This window comes from Cyanistes caeruleus, chromosome 5 (assembly GCF_971803275.1).
Source record: "Cyanistes caeruleus chromosome 5, bCyaCae1.hap1.1, whole genome shotgun sequence".
Classification (NCBI taxonomy): domain Eukaryota; kingdom Metazoa; phylum Chordata; class Aves; order Passeriformes; family Paridae; genus Cyanistes; species Cyanistes caeruleus.
Window position 1 is genome coordinate 37,143,341 of NC_141705.1, and position 22,333 is coordinate 37,165,673.

Genomic DNA, 22,333 nt, shown 5'->3' on the forward strand with positions numbered 1-22,333 from the left:
CTTGAAATTAATAGTTTCAATGGAAATTAGTTTCACTGTATCACATGATATACAAAGTTATGAAGGCCATACTACTTATGGAAAAATACAACAGACCAAAGATTTGTTACCTACTCTTTTATCTCACCTGTAGTATAAGAATTATCCCAACTGAGGACTTGCCTTTATCCAGCTTCTGATGATAAAATAGTTTTTTCACAGGCTAAAACCACAAAATCAGGTCCCTTTCTCTAAAATATCTGACAATTACTGTGGCTTCCCTGTTCCTCCTCCCTAAAGATAGGGAAAGGGTTTGGGCCATCACCAGCACAATATTGGATAAATATGTCAGAAAAGGCCTGCAGAAGACTTCATTTGTACTTCCTCACTCCAGAATAAAACTAGGAACAAGTCCTTCCTGACACATAAGTGACAATAGTACTCAGTAGTATATCTGACCCTTCCAAGAATGCTCATATTCCAGAGGCATTCCTGATTATTTCACTTTTCCCTTTCACTACTAACAGCTACACAAAAATTTCCTAGCTCAGAAACTCTCTTTTTTCTACAGAAGTTTTGATCAAAAAAGAATTTGACTTTTTGACCAAAAAAGGGGCTTTATATTTCCACACTTTTTGAAACATTTTTCAGAAAAATAATTTTCACTGATTAACATTAACACCATGATTAACTACTATTTTATTTCAATCATCACATTTCTAATATGTTCTCTATGTCCTCAGACCAGCCTACATACAGGTCTTATGTTCTATTTTCCTTTTACGTGGTTCTGTGATAACAATTCTCATGCAGCCTTTCTTTGATTACCAATGTTATTTCTTATCCAGAAGTGGAAGAAGATTTAATGCAATTAATGACACTATAAAAAAATTATCATCAAAGATATCTCAGTAGAAAAAACTGAATTCAGATTTTTGGAAGGATGCTAAAGTATGTTGCTTTATCTATCCAAACTACAGAGCTAGTAAAACCACGGTATAAAAACAGGTGAAAGACAAAAGTATTACAGGTCTTGATCTTGATCTTGATTGGTCTTGAGGTTGCCTTGAATTTTACTATATTTTAGTGGTCAATTCTACCTAGTTCTAGCCCAAGTCTTAAAACTTAGATGCCTATATTATCTAAATATTAACACTGTGCCACAGAGTCTCAGTGAGTGATTTGCTAACTTTTCAAGTTCACTGCAACATGCTCATGAATAAATGATACTCCATTACAGATTCAGGTACTTTCTTAAAATAATTTTGCAACATCTGTAGAGCACAAGATACTGACTCCTATTGAAAATCATTGGGAATTAGACACATAGCATAGATTTTCAAAACTACCCTTTGACAGACTAACTCTGTTACACATTCACAGACACAAATATTTAGCCTTTGGGCTATAAATTAACCAACATTGAATTCTCTTTAACATACATAGTCCTATTTAAAATTTCATTTCTTTTTTTGTAAGGATGAATTGAACAGTTGAACTGAAGAGTGTGATGTAAATAAAGCAATATATGAAATACAGGATTTAAAATTTAATTAGAAGTACTCTGGACTTCTGGAATAAAAAAGTTCAAATCAGTTTTACTTATCTAGAGGGAAAAAACAAGGTTTTATTAATGCATGTTTTTTACAGATAATTTAAAAGCCACAGGTCATAAAAACTTAAAATTCAGACATATAAAACCAAGCCTGAAACTCAAAAAAAAAAATGCTATGGAAGTTTCCAAAACTCTCTGCAGTTAAGCATGTATTTTCACTAGAGATATTGTGGCAATATCTATAGAAATTTAAAAAGGGTGGAGTTAAAAATACTTTCCTTGTAGTTACCAGTACAGAAAAATAAATACACTGATTAAATGCATATAAATTGGAGCAGATGACCAGTTGCCACTAATTTTTCCTAAAGCCCACAGAAAAGTGAGATAACATTACAGTTAATGTATTATTCTAGACAGAACTAATTTCAGGATTTAAATCTGAGTACAAAGCAAAGCTTCTGCTTGTATAATTCAACAGTCCAGACCCATGTTAATGCTAAGCAGATTTCTACACATGTGTCTTCAGTCTACATGCATTGAAACACTCTGTGAAGTCTACTTTCAGGCTCTTTTGACTTGTCAAACCTTACATTGCAAAAGAATGGGGGGGATGTGTAACATATGTGTACTAGTTTTTCAGAGCACACAATTTCTGTGATGAATATTCCCTAGCTATATGCCCCAAACTGTGTGCTCCCTTTCCACCTATACTATGACAAGTTGAAACTGTGTATTTTTAAGTTGCAGCTGAAGGACTTAAATCTTTACTGAAAAGATGTCTCTTGCTTCAATTAATATAGACATTACAATCATAAGAAAATAGTTTGCAGTCTAAATGTTCTCCTGTTTTCACAGAAGACTGTATTTGGGTTCTTCCCTACTCTGTAGTAATGCTACAGCACAGAAACTGTTGTACATGTTAAATATGCTACAGCAGATTTAGTACATTTTCTAAACATGAATATGGAAACTATACAATTCTTCATGGAGTCGTTTTTTCTTGATTCAAAACCAAAAAACACTGTTTGATAAACTACTTACTGAAATAGGACATCACTAAAACATCTAACAGTAGCAAAAAAAAGTCAGGAATTTTTTACATCAGCTAGTTCTTTCCTTCTGGCTGATATATATGTAAAAGTATCTAAAAAATTAGGAAAAAATATTATTAGAATCTAATTTGTAAGCAGAATTTATGTTGTATCCCAAAGAGTTCCAATGCACTGCAAATGTAATAGTAAGGTATTCTGCACATGTTTGCAATGTCTGCTTATCTAATGCCATATGTAGAAGAAACAAGAGTATTTTCAAAGATAGAGGAGACTTCTGGTGATTAATATTATGGCTCATGTTGCTATGTTAAAGTTTTCTTCTTTTCCAATAAACAAAGTTGTTAATAACACTGGCCAACTTGGCAGGTAAACTCTGCAGTAGCAGATCCATATCTACACAGAAAATTGCACTCATATCTTCTAGCTGGAGAATCCAACATGAAATACTGTGCTGCAATACTGAGGGTGCTTGAAAATTGGGTTCCTCCTGCAAGGAAGGATTAAGTTCTGCAGGAAAAATTCAGAAGCTGTCGTAAAGATGAATATTTTTTAAATCTAGTTTATTTCCTTTTAATCTTTTAGGATTCCAATTTTAACACATGAGTGAATAAATACAAACAAATGATGACTCATCTTTAATTGTAATGCAGCTTATCCGCCTGGCATGTCTCATAGACACCTTTGGCTCTGCGGGCTGAGATCAGCACATATTAACTGCCTGGTACAGAATGAGAATAATTTTCCTCCAAAGATGTATGTCTTATAATTTACAGGAGAATTTAAATGGTTATAAGCTATGAAAAGCCTATTTAAGGAGAAAATATTTTTGAGAAATATTCTGTTTAAAACCAAGCTACTAATCAATTGGTTCTGGAGGAGACCAATAGGGAGTTATCTCAAAAGCTACTACTTGGCAAAAGCCTGCTGAGCAGCACTGCAAGAATTACACAAATGTACTGACATTGCACATACCTGGGAGAAGAAATACCTAATTTTGAGAAGATCCTGCAGTAAAAAGTCTCCTATGGGGCCAGAAAGTTAAAACACAGCTAGAGCTGACTACAAAGAAAACAGTAACATCTTTAAAGCTGCAGTCAGGAATGGATATTGTTTTATGACACCAGTTTCTGCTTGTTCACTTCTTTGTATTCTATACACCTGTGAAACTCACTCTACATCAGTTTCACAGTATGTAACTGAAACAAGAAGACCTCACGGGTAAACTAGACAAACAATCCTCTCTGTGTTGATAGTATATTACTGCTGCATACAAATATATCTGCACATAGATCAGCATGAAAAGATCCCAGTAAGAAAGTTATATCCCCGCTTCACTTGAGAAATTATTTTGTATCTAAATATATTTAGCTGAGTAATTTACAAACAAGAATTTTCTCGTCATAGTACATTTCACCTTTCCCTTAATATCATCCCTTTAACTCTATTTGAACCACTGGGGGTTTTTTGCAAAGGATTTTTCTTCCTCATTGTTATTAACCTTCAAATATTTATTGGTTATTTTCATTCTTCCCAGAACTATTGTGGGAAAGCCATACAATTTGCCTTCAAAGTACGCAAGGTCAGGAAATGTCAGCTGCATCATCATGTCTTGGAGTGATGACAGCATTGTTTGGAACTCATCAGATTTCTAGGCAGAAAGTCTTATTATTGATCCACTTTTTAGTATTTTAATCAATTACTCAGCACAGTATAAAAATATTCTCCTTACATTTCTAAATTTATACATTTAAATATGAGGTTTTTTAGGTGTTTAAGGGCTTGGTTGATGGAATGTGTAGATATAACTCTTACCTGATATGTAATATTAATGGACTCTTTTTTGGTTTATAATGGATGTCTCTCATGCATTTTAATAAACTTTTAATGGCTATAAAGGAACAGCTAAACTGCTTGCAGCAAAAACAACCCACATGGCACATCAAGTGAGATTTGTGGTTCTTTTCACCTCTGCTTCCAGATTGCTGCTACACTAAATGTTATTGAGTGATGAGTGAATTGTGAAGAACATCAGCAGAAAAACGTTCCTACATGTGAGCTTCTCAGAAATACTTACTCAAAAAAGTTTTTTCCAAAACACCAGTCCCTAAATAATTGATCTGTGAATACTCTTGGTCCATGACAGAAGTGCCACATCTGATTTAACATGATGCATTTTAAAAACAGTTTGAGATAAACCAATGTGGCAGTTCTGTACTTCATAAGGACTGTTATTCTAGGATAACTATTCAAATCCTTTTCACAGAATCATCAAGACTAGAAGAAACCTGCAAGATCATCTAGTCCATCCATCAACCCAACACCACCATAATCACCCCTAAACCATATCCTCAGGTGCCACATCCAGACAAATCTGAACACTTCCAGAGGCAGCAATTCTACTACCTCCCTGGGTAACTTATTCCAGTACCAAACCACTCCTTCAGTGCACTTTTTTTTTCCTGATATCTAATCTGAACCTCCTCTGGTGCAACTTAAGGCCACTTACTCTCATATTTTCTCTTGAGACGTGGCAGTGGCAGAAGGGACCAACCTCACTTTGTTACAACTTCTTTAAGGCAGTTGTAGAAAGCAATGATGTCCTCCCTGACCCTCCTGTTCTGCAAGCTGAACAACACCAGCCCCTTCAATCACACCTCAAAGGAAATGTTTCCTAGACCCTTCACCAGCTCTGTTGCCCTTCTCTGGACATGCTCCAGCCCCTCAATGTCCTTCTTGTAGTGAAGGCCTCAGAACTAAACACAGGATTCAAGGTGCAGCCTCACCATTGCCAAGTACAGTTCTACTGACACACTATTGCTGATCCAAGCCAGAATGCCACCGTCCTTCTTGGCCACCTGGGCACAGCTGCCTCAGATGCTGACAACCAGCACCCCAGGCACTTTTCCATTTGGCCATTTTCCAGCCACTTCCTCCAGCCTATATCACTTCATGGGGTTATTGTGACCCAAGGCCATGACCTGGCACTGGACCTTGTTGAACCTTCTGCAGTTGTCCTCAGTCCATCAATCCAGCCTTTTCAGATCTCTCTGTAGAACCCTCTGGCCCTCTAGCCCCCAACACTCCTGCTCTACTTAGTATTGTCTGCAATCAGACTGAGGGTGCACTTGATCCTCGCATCCAAATCATCAGTAAAAATGTTAAAGAGGACAAACCCCAATAATGGAAGCCCTACAAGTGCCTGGCAGCCAGCTGGATTTAGTTCCATTTTCCACTACTCTCTGGGCCTGGACAGTTTTTCACCAAGTGAACAGTGCAAATGTCCAAGCCATGACCCCTCAGTTTCCCCAGGAGAATGCAGAGGGAGACAGTGTCAAAAGCATTACTGAAGACAATGGACAGATGACACATACACCCTCTCTGTCATCTACTAAGCAGTTTGCTTGGGTGAGAACCGTATGTAAATATCACTGTTTGCTGAATGTCACTGTCATTGTCTGTATATAGCTGTATGCTGTATATATGTACATATCTATCTATGTATGTATAAATATATGTGTATGTAGAGCTAGAATATATATTAGTTTTGGTAGTAAGCTGACAATATGGGATAAGGAGTGGAATGTCCTGGGGTGACTTTATGATGTTTGTATCCCCAGTCACCTGTTCCGTTTATGCTGGATATTAAGTTCTGCACCTTTAAGACTGGTTCCAAGTTAGTAAAGTGGGAGAAAGAAGCACGCAGTTTGCTTTCAGAAATGGCACTCACTCCTCCACATCCTGCTCCTGGACTGTGGTGTCTGCAGCACAGACAGCAGAAGGGATCTCCCCTTTGCTTTTTAGTTAGTTTTTAGCTAGCTGAGGCAGAGAAGTTCCCCGGACTGTGGCTTTTCTTCCTGGAACTGATCAACCCTGCTCTGGACTGAAAACCCAGAAAATATTGGGAGCCCACACCTGTGGCCCACCAGGGCCTGGGAGGCAGTGCTTTCCAGCACAGGAGGGACTGAGTGAGCCCAGCTACACCCCACAACAAGGACTTTCTGAATTTGCTGTCTCTTCAAACAGTGAGAGGTTTTATTGTCTAATATTATTCATTTTTTATGCTTGTAAATATTTTGATTGTTAAATAAACAGATTTTTTTCCATTTTTCTGCAAGGAAATCTTTTCCCAAACCAATTGGGTGAGAGGCCGCTTGGATCTGCTTTCTACAGGGACCCCTTTGGAAGTTTCTTCCCAAATTTGCCCTAAACCAGGACAATCATTGATCAGGTAGTTCAAGCAGGACATGCCTTTCATAAGCCCATGTTGGCTGGGCCTAATACCCTGGTTGTCCTGCACATGCCACATATAGCTTTAATCCAAATTATCCTTCACAAGAAAATAAGCCGTAAGTAACTGAAATACTCAAAAAAAAAAAAAAAGCACAGAACAGAACAGTAACAGAGCTGGAGACCACTGAGTGAGAAAAACAGAATAAAAATCACAATAGCTACTCACTTTTCAGCAAACCTAGTCTAACTACAGACTTCTCAGTTTCTTCCTAAAATCTTCTGGGTCTAAGTGTAAACCTCTCACTTCAGTTACGCATTGCAGAAGTCCTGAGGTCTCCCAACCCATGAGAGAGCGAGAAACCCGTGGGCACAGATCTTCTCTCAGCATGTGCATTAGTGCATTAATTTTAAGGCTGAGGACTCATTTACTTCAGTGGAAAGCAATAGTACTTGTGGGTAATCTGCAAACTTTAATACTTCTTTTGGCACAGAAATGCATCTGGTTTTCTGTATTTGAAATTCATCACACAGAAGAAACCAGTGCCTTTTACACTCCCTTCATTGTCCAGCTTCACTTTTTCCCAGTTTCCAGTGATGTTGCTATCATTGGTCAAACTGAATATTCATATGCATATGAGTCTCAGGTCAGTTTTGTTTCTCTGATTGCTTCACATTTTCACTATTTGACATGTTAAATCCAGAAACATGGAGCTGCCATCCCAAAGTAACATTTCTTTTGTATAAACAAAACTTCCTCAATTAAGAGAAGATTCCTTTATTGAGACCGTCTAGCCCCCTTGATCTCTGTGGAGCAGCTGGAATGCAATGGGGTTTATTTTCTGCTAAATTTCAATAGCTTTAATGCAACAGCAGTTTCCTCTGTGCACTTCTTTTGAGTATCATTGGTAAGAGAATCACTCCAGCTCAGCAGACAAAGAAAGGGCCTGTGCTGTCCTCTAGTCACGGAGGATGGCAGTCTGCAGAGAAGGAGCAGAGAAATTTTTTTCTGGGGAGATGGAGAGGGTGCTGGTGAGCAGACAAGTTCCTTAGGGGAACCTGAAGTGCTGGGACACTGCCGTGGGAGTGCTGCTTAATCTCCACTGCCTTCCACTCCTAAGCCTTTTCTGAAGGGGAAGCGGTTTGAATATCAGGGTGTCAAAAAAACACCATCAGTCAGGAGGGGAATCCTTAAGATTTGGGCCTTTTTCAAGGTCTTTTCAGTTCAAGACTGTACAGTTTGGAAGAGACAATGTTGGGGGTTTCTTTTAGATAATTTTATGACTTGAGAAGATTCTTAATTTTATTCTAAGGGATGTGAAAATCTCTTTGTGTTTCATTCAAACACACCTTGTCAAGTAGTCAATCTTTTCAACTCTAGAACTAATCTAAAATACCTTTGCAGTATTTTTATTGCTGTAATCATAAAGTCTGCTGAGCTGTGAGGCAATGCACGTAGCCTAAGAACTCTGTAACAACCAGTATAAAGCACAGCATAAACAATGCAAAAGCAATATAAGTTATATAAATCAAATGCATCAACAGTTCAAAGCACAGTAGCAGAAGAAGAAAGCAAATGAACAGTTATTTGGAAATCTGATGAAAGATTAGAAAGCAACATTCATGAAATCTGTAACAGCAGAAACATTTCCACTTGGACTAGACTGATGCCAGTTAATGTACTTGTGCAGCTATATGCCTCTATAAATTATCTGCTGATGTGCACTGGGCAGCTGAATATTTGTAACACAAGGTTAGCACTCCCTGCCCATTTGTGTACAAAGGCTTGATCTTTATTATGACTAACATGGCTTTTGAGAGTGTTTTTCCAAAGCTGCCCTGGCTGGACTCTTGTAGCATGCAAAGCATGGAAGAGTATTTTAACAGGTATCTTTGGGCAAGAGCTCAGATCCAAGTCATAGTGGCACAGCCAGTGTACCCTGGTCATGAAGTATACAGCTGCTTTGAAAACAGGAGGGGCAAGTAGCTTCTTTTGAAGGGAAGAGAGTGCTATGGAAACAAGTTTGGAAATATTTGTCAGAAAAAAATTCTAACAGGAGGAAAACCTGTTTGATTTTTAAAAGAAATGTTTGAAACAGCTCAGGACATGTTTGAGGCACAGAGCAGATTCAAAACTCCCAGGCCTCTGAGTGTGGGAGACACAGTTCAGCTTGCTGAATGGATGAAATACTGTCTTATCGCTAAGTGAACAGTCTCTCAGCAGCTCTTCGGTTATGGAGCCTGTGTGGTTTTGGTTAGGAGACACAAATAAGATTGCATCCTTTGAAAATCCAAAAGAGAAACTGAAAAGGATGGCACCTTGAGCTGGGAACAATGGTCTGGCATAGGTATCTTTTGTAGCCTAGAAAAGATAAACCTGTTGCCTAAAACTGAAGGGGCTTTTAATATGAGAGAATTGTTGCAAGCAGGGAAGTAAAACACTTTTATTTCCTTCTGATGAGAAGGCAGAATTGGTGGTTTCTAAGAGCCAGATGCTGAGCTGGTAACCTGTAGGAAAGCTCTGATAGAAGCCATGTGAAACTTTCTACTCTTGGGGGCTTCTTTTCTGGAGATTGTTATATCTATTTATAGAGTTCTTTTTGTAGAGGGGTAGGAAAAAACAGGAGCCCAAAATAGCAACTGTTAAGTTGGGGAACATGGGAAGCCACAGCAGGGCTTATGGAGCTGTACCACTCCTGTAGAACAGAGTTGACTTCAAGGCCATACTGTAAATTAAATCCTTTAAAAAGTGGCAGAGGAAACTTGAAATAAGGTTCCTCCTAGCAGCAGGTATGTTTGACTGGGGCTGATCTGTGGCTTCATTGGTCTGGGCAGAGAGCAGAGGCATATCTCCAGCCCAGCAGAAGTCTGGCAGAGAGAGATGGCATATTAGAAGTCAAGAGTGGGCATGGAGGACGTGTGTCATAGTGCAGATCCTGAGCAAGAAAGAGCAGGGAAGAGTGTGAAGGAAGCAGCAGTCCTACCCTACTTTGGTCACTAGTCCTGACCTCTACTTTGGCCACATCACATTGCACTAAAAGCCTAGATCTGAACATTGAGATGATCCAGTGCCAGAAACATCCTGTCAGACAGCAGGTTGGCTCTCACTCATCTCTGATAATGGCACTCATCCCTCCCACCATGAACAAAGACAAATGGAAAAGCAAACAAAGCAGCTGTCAGACTTTTTGTCTGTTTAGGAACTTGGAAAGCTTTACTGTGCGTTACCTAATAGTTAAGCAAGGTATCAGATAGTACTTGTCTTTTGTATCTCTAGTACCAAATCTGAAAGGCAATAGAAGCCAAAAGAAATATAATCTATGGTAATAGCATTTAAGTTTCAAGACATTAAAATGTTAGTATCCTAAATATGTGTGCTGATGACTTGAGAGCTTCATTTATAACCTACCACTGAACCTTTTTTCTTGCCTCAACAGCACAAGATCAGATACTTTATTACCAAGTCCCACATACACTATTCATAAATACAGGTAGCCTGATAAAATGTGGATAAAAAGCTCATACTTGCTTTTCTCCTCATCTCTGACAATAGTTGCTAATTTTTAGCTAAAAATATTATTCAAAAGAGATAAATGATGACATCCAGCAGCTCTAACCTGACAAGTCCTTTCAAAGTCATTTAATTGGTGCATTTTCATATGCTTTTATCACTCTGGCCAGATACAAGTGAATTTTTTTTTTATTACTTGAAAGCTGTTGGTGACAGGTATTTATTACTGCATTCATCCACTCTTAACATTTAGACTGTAAAAATTGACCCTAGCCTGTCAACCATTAAGCACCAATAATTACGTCTGAAGTTGTGAAAGTGTGACAGCCGTTTCATACCTAGTGCTTTAACAGGTCTTATAACCTTCAGAATTCCTTTTATTCCTTATTTTCCATGCACCAGTCAAAAATATGGGTGTTTTTAGGGAGAAGTCTAAAGTTTGTGCATGATCAAAGAATGAAATTTCATAACACTATCTGTGAAAAAGTATTATCATGCATCAGGTGGGTAAGTTGGCAATTCAAAAAAAAAAAAGATTTTTTCAAATGTAAATATACCTAGAACAAGGATTTATTTTAAACTAGATACAGTGACAATGCACAACAGTGCACATCAGCAGATAATTTGTTACCACTGCTAAGCATGAACTAACAAACTTTGTATGAATGCCGAAAGTGATACATTAATGAAAATATTTTTGTGAATTGTAAGAATCTATTAACCACATGAATTTGATCACAGGAGAAATTATAATAAGTACCTCGTATAACTTTTCTGTTATATAAGACCTACATCTCAAGTTTTCAAACATCTCAGTTTACGAGGCTTTTTAGAGCCAGCTGATTTATGAAGCTGTAAAATCTTTTTGGAACTGCTTGTAACTTGTCAATGCTTGTTCATGATCCCATGTTCTACTGGTATCCCTCCTGTTTTACATATTTCCTTTTTTTTTTATTACACTGGCTAGGGCCTGACAGTGAAGCACTCCTTCAGGTAAAATTCCTGGCAGATAGCTCCCAAGAACTGCAGCAAGGTCTCCACCTGCAGCAGCTCTATAGGCCAGGCAATTATTAACAGCTCATATATAGCATGCAGCTATATCATTAAAATCCCTTTCCCAAGTTAAATGATTAAAATCTCATCAGTATAGAAGAATAATTCAAGTGTTAACAATGTGCTGCAAATCATTATGCAAAACCCAGACACACTTTCAGCTTGTTTGATTTTAAATTATTTTGGACTAATACAGTTTACTTAGAATGACTGACTCATAATGGGAGATTTGCTAAGCATTTGAAATTCACCTTATTTTTAATGAATGAAATTGGTGTCATAACTTGACATGTCCTGTAAATTTCTGTACTGTCATACAAATACTAGTCATATATTTACATCTGGTTGACATTGCAAAACTTTAATGGAACAGAATAACAGCAACATTATATGTGTGTAAAGTGATATTTGGATTGCCTGTTTATGTGTATGGCACTTCAACATCTATCTGAAAGTCTTCTTAAGAGACTTCTCTTAGCAGAAAAAAAAACATTCACAGTGCTTCAGCAAGAAGGAACTGATGTCTGAAAAACAGCTGGTCAAAAATCTAGACATAATGTTTATAATTTAGAACTCATGAATAGTAAAAAAAAAAAGTAAGATTTTTTTCTTACTAATTCTACAGTAAAATTCTTCAAACTGGAATGCCCTACGTTTTAGTAGAGAATCTGTCCCTTTAAATTAGGTAGGCATCATCCTCACCATCATACATACTTGCCAGGAAACAAAATTGTCATATTACTAAATTAGTCTAGCCACCGATACCAGATATTATCCTCTGAAGACTGTGCACAAAGCAGGAAAATTGCGCTGCATTTATCTTTTCATCCACTCATATATTTTCTCATTTATTCAGAAGACCATTTGCTGAAGGTCAAAGTCTCTGTACTACTTAAATGTCATTTAACTATTAGTGCAGTTTCCAAAACAAACGTAAGTATTCCACAGAAGAAAGCCAAATATGGCCAGATAAAATCTGAGGTCTGAGAACTTAAATTTTCTATTTTTAATAGAAAAAAATAAGAAGAAATATTTTGACAGAGTCATCTTGGCAATGATTTTGAGGTTTCATCAGACATGGAGAAAAATAAACAGCATTATGATAAGAGGTATCAATAGGCAAAGAGAAGTAGCACTGGGTATTGGCAAGGAGAAAGTGCTAAGAACAAAGCCATTAAGATAAGGCTGAAATAATTAATTTGTCAAACCTTACTCAGAAAAGCTGAAAGAAGTTCAGCATGTTCAAGATTAATTGCAGGAATCACAGGCACATGACAGAGTACTTCAAGCTGAAGTCAACCTGGTTTATATATGTGTGTATGTATATATATATATATATATATATATATATATATATATATATAGTCAATTATCTCATCTTGTTATAAGAGTCTACAGCTATACCTACCATAAGCTAGTTCCTAAGGCAGGAGTTACCCTTTCTTTCAGAGCTTGGCACTGGATACCTACTTAGTGCTAGCATTGCTGCCTGGTACAGCAACACCAAGAATATTGAAAAGGCCTTTTTTTCACTGCAATTCATGGGTGAGCATACAATTTAGAAAGAGAAGAACATATGGAATACTATTTGAAAGCTTTCGAGTGTTTTTCAGTCTGTGCTGCCAAAGGTGCTCCATTTTGTGCAAAACACTTCAGTATTCATTGAAGCAAAACCCAGCACCTACATCTCTCAGATGAATATGATCTCTACCAGGCTATAGCTGTGCAAGGAAACAGTATGCTGGGATTTGAAGAAGTAACTACTTATTTTCTGTTTTCATTTAACATCAAAATTTTAGAAATCCTTTTTCTATTGTGAAAACTGATACCTGGCATAAACCTGGAAAACCACCTTCCCCAGTAAAGCACTCATCAGTACACTTCAGAAAGCTCTGGTTTCTCTCTAATATAATTCTATACTTGAGGAAGTTGTACAATTTCCTTGCTCTAAAAATCATTTTTCAGCAAATTATTGACATCAGGGGGTGCTCTTTGCAAAGCAGATTGGAAGCATCTAGACAATATGTGCGCATTTCTTAACACTGTTTTCTATGAAACAGTACAAGACAAACACAGAGGTTAGTGAAACACATGAAAACCAGAAAATCAGAATATATTCCAAAGGTTTCCACACAGAAGGAAGAATACTTTTTCTTGAGAAAAAATACTAGTACTATTCTAGTATTCAACATTCTAATACCATGCAAGAGCAAGCATCAGATATAACAATGGTCTTAGATGGTCACTTTACACTGAAAGGAAAGATAAATTAATATGATGGTTTTCAAGTATACTAATACTCATCCTGAAATACCTTTTTCCTAAATAAATAAATTTGTTTTAGAAAGTATTTCAGTAAAATAATTCATGCATTCTACCATTACTATCCTGTATGCCAGTCTCAGATCTTTCTGTAAGTTTTGCCTTAGCAGATTTGAGGATGAATTAATGGCAAGTAAACTCTCTCCAGTCAAGCAAAAGTTACTTATATGTAAATCATTCTCTTCTTGATGAAGGAGAGGCTCAGTTGCTGTAGGGCGCTTCTGCCTCCCCCAGCTCAGATTTGGTAGAGTCCTCATTTTGGGGCAGATGACAAAGACTTAGCAAGCCAAAAGAATGATTAAGCAGTGCAGGGGCCAATCAACAGTTTATGGTCTGGAATTTTTGACTACAGACTCTTGCAAATAATCTGTTTTACAAAGAAAACAACATCCAAAAGCAAACTGATTTAGCAGTAATGCTCATCAAAGCAAATTTCAGCAACACAGCAAGATCCAGAGTACTCCTCTACCTCTGACCCATTCTAGTTTATTTTGTTTCTCCATTTCCTACAAGTTCTGCATTTCACCATCACTTGTACCAAAAGCTGGGAATTTACAATAGTCCACAGCTATCTATGGAAGAGACAAGCAAACAGATTTTTCTTGGGTTAAAAAAAAACCTTCAAAAATTTTTACTTTTCTAATGAACTCTTCTGTTCTAAATAGATACATCATGTATATGAATATCGATTAATTCTGACATACTGCCTTGATGTCAAGTTCCAACAACAATGTGAAAAGTTCCTACAAATAGTGAAGGGCTAACTTGGAGGAAATGATAAATCTAGAATTCTGTTTCCTGACTGTGTGGGGATGGGAGAAGAATATTTAGAAAACACCTGTAAACTTGGGGAAAAGCTACACATTCACACTCTTTATTGTGGACTGGAGTTTAGCTAAGTTCCCAACACAACCTTCTGGTAAACCAGTAATCCTCATCATAAGCTATCAGACCTGAAGATAAGCAATGTCTGCTCCAGGAAAGGGTTGAACCAGTTAATAGGTACTCATGGTGGGCACTCCAACAGGCATATTTGTTTTAAAGTACCTTATTTTTTTATTAGTCCTAATGTTCTTTATCTTCATTCTAATGCTTCTCACCACTTACACCTCATTTGATATTATGAAGCTTCTCAGATTTTTTACTGTAACATTTCTCCACATAGTACCTGTTACATGGAGGTTTTATATTTTACCCTATTAGTTCACAGAAACTGCCTTGTAATTTTAAGGCCAGCCAATGGGTTTGGTTTTGGTACAACATATACTGACACTTGAGTTTTGAAGTCAGTTTTCATCAACAGGCGATGATGTGAAATAGGAGGAGAAAGTAGTATATGTAATTTTGTTTAAACTTCATCTAAATTTTGTTTAAATCCATGAATTCGAAAAATATTTAATAGATGGGAAGTGTTGAAACTGAAAAACTGAAATAAAGACAAAACTGAGAGACTCATGAGAACATAAAGAAAATAAGTTACACTAATAGAAAAGGGAGGTGGGGGAGAGATCCTCACCTTACCATAAAGAATTTGGATTATTTGAAAAATTTGACTGTTTTCAGAGGATTTGTCTAAGTCAAATGGGTGGATGGGGTCTAAATTATCTGCATCTATAGGCACTATACAGCAAAAGACTGAATAAGTGAGTTGTAAAAAAGTGAATAGTCTGCCTTAAGGGCTATGCAAACTACTACAGGATGAAGAATTTGCTACAGTCTAATCAGAGTGGATTTCAATGCTGCAGTAAAAATGAGCAAGATAAAAAGAAAGACAATGTTGTAGCCTATGCTAATCATAGAAATATAAAGGCTATGAATAAATAATAAAGGGGAAAATGAGAAATGAAATATAGAAGACGTTAATGGTGAAATGAAAATGTGTCTCAAAATGAACAGGGGAATCTTTGTAACTGAAAATAGCATTAATGTAGCCATGTTAAGCATCTATATCATATATCAGGTTAGACTTCCTGACTGATTTTTTGTGAGGTTCCAGTGCAGAAACACATGAGCCAAACTTCCCCTCTGTGTTCTGAACAGCACACAGTGCACACTTGATGCATTCTGAGCATTCCCTCCTAATATGCCATCCAAGGGAATGGAGAAAGGAAGTAGAGGCTGACTGTTCACAACTTGAGTTTTATTAATACTTGCAGCATCACATTAAACATTGACATTCTGCAATCAAGATCAGTATTGCTGGGTTGGGGCTTTTTTCCTGCCTACATTCGACAAGTTGACATTTCTTTTTCTACTTCTGTGGGTTTTTTTTGTTTGCTTTTTTTTTTAAGCATAATATCTGTAGAAATTTCCATTGCACTCTTGCTTTTGGAAGATTGCTATCCCAGGTAGTCTGTTGTTTTATGAAACTGTTTGTGTTACAAAAATATATAACTTTCAGTCTTTTATATTGAAAATCATATTATGCTATAATTTAATGATGTTAGAAGTTTTGTATTCAAGCCATATAATTCTTTAGGTACTGCTCTCTTGATGCCTTTGTAAACAGTAGCATCTATAATTTTCCGATACACTTGAGCAACAATTGCATTTGATACTATCTCAATATCTCAGGTGGGGTTTTGTCAGCACTATTCATGGAATTAATTTTTAGGAATCTCCCTAGAACTAAGTATGCCAAATAAGCATGGAAGCAAATATCCATTGTAGAAGAACTCCAGATGCTTCTATCATTATGTTTGGCTGGTGTCAAAAATACAAGACAATTTCTACTTTTATTTAAAATCCAATTTTAATAATACCCTCAGGGGTTTTTTATCTTTCTATAACATATTTGGTCTGCTCTACAGCAGTCTATTGAATAAAATTTTAGACAACAAATTTATTTTCATGAGCACTGATATTTTCCTCAAAAACTACCATACATAGTTTACATTCCCATTTCAATTCTATGAATATTTTGAACTCTGCAAATTTCTTCCAAATTTATTAATGACACTCCTGCCCACTGAACTCTTTTAAGCTTATTTTAATGGGTTTCTTATTTCATGTAGACATTTCTGCCACTCAAACTACTATCTGTAGTAATACACAGATTCTTCTAAGTCCTGCTTTATCTCAGCTGCAATATTATCTCATTCTTTTCCTACATTACAGCTAATTTCAAACTAAAAATGCCTTTTTGTGATATTTCATTTCCGACTCCATTAGAAAATCTTCAGTGAGAGAATGATAGTGTAAAAGAAACTGAAATACATTTCAGTATAATGTGATACTATACTGACTTCATCTCAGGTCATGAGAACTGAAGAGAGTGTAAAAAAGATAGAAAACTATCAAAACTGGCCACAGTCCTAAATATCTCTGTGTGAAACAGACTTAGCATATGTATTTATGAAAGAAGGAGGGAGGGAGCTAACTAACAGAAAAATTATCTGTTGTGTGGCAAGCAAAATTATGAATGATGGAGAGAAATCTGGTGTCAGAAAATTATTATAAAAAGAAAAATTCCGTATTCATTGTAATAGAACAGAAGAACTGAAAATGTCCTTTAATGCTTTCAAAGCATAATAATGGTGCACTGCAGACTCATTTCCTATCAATAATGAAGTCTGAGTTGCCAAAGAAACAAGCATTTTTTATATAGAGGGAATATAGCAGAGAATGCCACTTGCTGAATAAACTAGGAATTTGCCATGAATCTACAATATAAAAAAGAAGATAGCAAACATGCTCTACATATTCATGAAATAGTATCTGTAGGACTACCCCAAGATAATACATGAGTAAATCTGCAAATTCATCCCAGAAACTGTTTATGAAGAAGTAATAGCTGCTTTGTAGAGTCTTTAGATTTCAAAAGTAGCAGGGAAAAGAGCTAAATCTCATATTTGCAAAGGAGTTTTTCCAGGCTATTAATAAGACATTAGCTCCAATGAAGAGCTTAGAAACATCAATGAGCATTGCATTCTGCTTCCTTCCCTTGTTAAAGGACATGAATATGTAATACAGAAATTGGAGGATACTTAACATTAGCAACATTAATTGTAGCATTAGACAATTTGGCATCTTAGGAATTCAGAATAATTTACAAACATGAATTCATGTAACTTTGTTCTGAAGTAACTGCTGTTAGTATTTACTATTATGAATGGAAGATTCATGGAACGCAGATGACATTTCCAAAACCAGCAGTCAGCATAATTAGTAAGAGATACAACAGTTCTCCGACTAAACAGGGACCATTAAACTTCCCTTTTTGCTAACATAATAATTATCTTGACATTCTAAATGAAATAAACCATTCAGTAAGTCAATATGGCCACAAGCAAGAGATTCACATCAAAAATACTGGCTGAGAAAAGTATGTAAGTGGATTGAAGAGAAACCTCTTCTGACTGCATTCAGTGAAAGACTATATCATAAAACAAAATTTAATAAACCCAAATATAAAATAATTATGAGAAGTTATTGAGATTCTCACCTGTAAAAAGGGAAAGGAGATGGAGCACCAGGAAAAGTAAGCAACTCTATTAAAACACTGAGAATACATCCAATACTATTAAGGCAGTCATTGCTCTTTCTTGTGTTCTTGCCTGTGCGCTATTTTCCTACACACTACAGCTTCCCCACCATCAGCCTGTGCCAATGTTCAGTGAATCAGATAGTGAAAGTGATCCAACTATATTTTTCAGTAAAACATAAAACTTCACATGACCCAAACATGGTTGCACTTCAGTTGGACCAGCTCTTTTACCCAGCTCACTGTTTGAGCTCACCATTACCCTCAGCTGGACAACACATGCAGAAGTGAGAAACATGATCAGACAGAACCACACCAAGTATCTCACTGTGGCCTCTCACCTATCTCTCATCTCCCACTCACCAAAGCCTGCTGGTTCTTGGTTATATCTACTGAGAAGAACTAAAACCGCAACCAACTCCATTTGGGCAGTTCTGGCAGCTCAAAGCAATCTGAATTGGTCACATCTTCATCTTTGGGCCAAACCCTGAAGTGTATCCATGCCCCTTTGAGGTGGCTGATAGCAACACCACCAAGCCTAGTGGGTCATATAAGCCGTGCAAGTGTATGCCTGGGTAGAGCTGCACTGCTCTGATTGACCTGCCTACACTTACTCTGAAGGAGAAAACACTTATGACTGTTCGTTTCACATCTCATCTTGCTGTGAGATTTAATTTCCTTATGTGTAGGTCAAATCCCTGAACCTTCTAAAGAGAATCAATCTGAACAGTAAGGAAGTAAGAAACTCTTTTGTAATGTATATCACACATAAGTCATTGCTGAGCATCCTAAAATCCCTTTTATTCCCCATTAAAAAAAACCTCGAGGCTAGTAAACCACAGGATGAGTTCACATCTGGGGAAAAAATTTATAGGAAACCTCTCCAGTGGAAAAACTTGTTTAAGACTGTGTAAGATCTGTGCAAGGCCCCTGAAATTAAAATAGTAGATATATACATCTTGAAATATCTAATCATCACCTGAAAATTTGATCCTACAGATTGTTTAACTGGACTCTGGGGTCAAGATAGTTTTAGGAAGTACCACAGAAATGGAACTACAAACCTATTACCATTTGTTAGCACAACTATAAGCATGATCCTCTGTGTTATATGGAAGAAAATACCTATCATCAAAATTATATCATTTTGGCTACTTCATAAAATTGATACCAATACTGCGATCTACACACACTGCTCTGCAACAAATACAGCTTCTCTTAGGAACAGAACTTCTAAAACAGACAATCTAAATCTAAATCATAGAGGTAAATTGTGTCTGATTAATTTTTTATTATTTCAAGTAGTTACAGCAGTCACAGAGAAGTTATTGGCAGTAACATCCAGAAATTATCAAATCACAAAGGCGATGATTTAAAAAGTGGAGTGTGCAGATGTGCTTTTCTTATGAACGTAATAACATCCTCTGTAGCTGAGCAACCTCTAAACTGTAGGCTTGGAGAGGGAAAAACTATAAAGTTCAGGAACAATAACATGAAAAATTAATTGTGCACAAAATGTGTGTTTTTAAGATAGCTACATGTACTGTACCTCTAATAGTTGAATGGAGTCAACAGCTTATTGAGGAAGAGAAAAATTAATTTGTCATAAAATATGGCCATAGAAATATGTCATGAAACATAAAAAACCAAACTTACTGCTCAGTCATACAGCAAGTGCTTTTACTTCCAGTCTTGCATCAGCTGTGGTCTGTAGCAATATCTCATAAAAGTCCTTGAAAATGTACAAAAAGAAAGCACTTGAATAACTTTCTTCAGCCTTTGGGGGTAAATTCAGAAACGTCCATCTAAAGGTGCTGAAGCTGATTAGCACCTTCAGAAAGAAATCCACCAGCTTCTCCCTCAACCAGTTAATCCTTTTACCTTACTTTAACTGTTATCATAATTTTTAGACATACCACAGAATATGCTGAGCTCTAAGGGACCCACAAGGATCATAAAGTCCAACTTCTGGCCCTGCACAGGACACCTCAAAGAATTACACCATGCATCTGAGAGGGTTGTCCAGACAACTTCTTGAACTCTGTCAGGCTTTGTGTTATGACCACTTCCCTGCAAAGCCTGTTCCAGCACCCAACCACCCTCTGGGTGAAGAAACTTTTTCTAATACCCAACCTAAACCTCCCCTGACACAGCTTCAGTCTATTCCCTCAGGTCCTGTCACTGGTCACCACAGAGAAGAGATCAGTGTCTTCCCCTCCTCTTCAGTGTAGACAGATGCATAACCAGCTCTAATTTAATTTATTTCACTATCTCATGTATGTGTATAATCTGTAATTTAAATCAATAAACATTTATTAAGCAGATTGTCTATTGAGTCACAGATGCTCTTGCTGCAGTCCATTACGCCAGCTCATGTTCCAGAGTGCCCAGTGAGGGCTGGGAGGATAAGGCACAGAAAAGTGATAAATGTCTAATGCCTCCAGCTCTTCAAGGAGGAAAGGAAAAAGTATTGCAGTGCTTGAATGTTCAGTGTAGCAGTGTCAGTAAGCAGTGGGACTGCAACTCCACACTGGAATGCTTTATTTGAAGTAATTTTTGATATTAGTTAAAAAGGAATCTAAAACAATCAACAGAGCACTGCAAGACCAAAACTACTTCACAAGAAGAGTCCACAAAGCCTCAGAAAACTGAGATGTTGCTCTGAAACTGTAAATGCAATGCTACATTGATAGTCAGTGACAGGACTGGCAACACAGAAATATCATATGCAAACTTCAGATGTATCAGAATAGTTCATCATTTATTCATACCACATTAAAAGTTAACATGAAACCTAATGACTTCTTTAAGATGACTGCTTTTACAGATACAAAGGAAATGAGTATTGTACTCACTCTAAATAGGGTACTTAAATTTCCTGTAATGAATAAAAGCAGACAGGAGAGCAATAGAAACAAGCCCTACATCTACATCTACAGACTGTAGATGAAAAAAATGTAATTACATCCAAGATGATTATTTAACTAAAAATCATATGGATTAAGAATATCATAAAAACTACAAGATTTCACTGCATATGAATATGAGTTTCTGTGAAAGCACCTAGGGAGAGCTCAAAATAAACTGCATTTAAATTTAAAAAAAAACAAGAAAATTCCTTCATGGCAGCATTTATCCCTTGAGGCCATAACACACAATTTAGTTCATTGCTCTTTTAAAAAAATTGCATGTTCTAGATGTTCCAGGCCATATATTCCACAGGAAAAGATGAACAAGCTTTGTCTGTAATGATGCAGTTAATCTTTAAGATATTAGGAGTTTTCCAGAGTTCTTGGTACTTTTGTCCAGCTGGTATCCTAGGTAAATATCTTACAGTTATTAGAAAGATAGTCATCTGCAAATTATTTGGATTATTACTTGTGAACCCCCAAAATCTGGCCACTTAAACTGCTCAGAAGAGAAAGGAGTGCCCACCATAGAGGCCAACACTTAACATTCCTACACAGTACTGGTTCTCTTCCTCCTAACACAGTGACTCACGTTAAGCTTTGCATCAATAGGTGAGGCTCAGAACTCCCAAACTGAGGTCCTGCAGTGAGACTTTGACAAGGAAAAATGACAGAAGTTAGCCATTGTTGAAAAGGTGCGATGTTACTGGCACTAGCAAGCCTGAAGGAATTACCTGAACCTTTACCCTGGCAGAGTAAGGGGATGGAGCCCCAGGAAAGAACCTACCCCTTCACAAGGTCATCCAACAGAACACTCAACATTTCACGACATTTCACTCCTGACAGGTGAAGTTTGGCAGATGGGGAGCAGAAAAGGTGACATGAAGCAGGCTTAGCTAGACAGTTACCCCTTGAGTTCAGATCAAATCCATAGACTACTCCAACCTCCCAGGCTAAGCACTTTTCTTCCCCTTGCATATAAAACATTGCTGGTTTTTTCTCCATTGTTCCTTGCCTCTCTAAATGTGCTTAGGTTTATATTTTTATTTTGTATGTAGGGCTCTTCTAAGCAGAGAAGCAGTACTGCTAAAAGCACTCTCAGAACCCAGTCAGGAGACATTTGAATTTGTGGTAGGGTACAGATTTAAAGAAAAAAAAACAACAAAAACCAACTCAAACATGAATATAAATAACATATTTCTAGAGAGAAAATACTGATGTCCTTTTACACTTAAATCTAAA

General features: G+C 36.9%; 1 long non-coding RNA gene across 6 annotated transcripts in view; it reads right to left on the reverse strand.

Annotated features, from left to right (window-relative positions):
* The window catches only part of LOC111927909 (uncharacterized), a 351,859-nt gene that overhangs the window by 81,683 nt on the left and 247,843 nt on the right, over positions 1–22,333 (reverse strand). The window contains exon 1 of one of the 6 annotated variants that reach the window (XR_015287179.1): positions 19,839–19,914. The exons of the other annotated variants lie outside the window; for them this stretch is intronic. This is a non-coding gene — a long non-coding RNA (uncharacterized LOC111927909). Of the gene's footprint in view, positions 1–19,838; positions 19,915–22,333 lie in introns of those variants that run through there. 6 annotated transcript variants of the gene reach the window in all.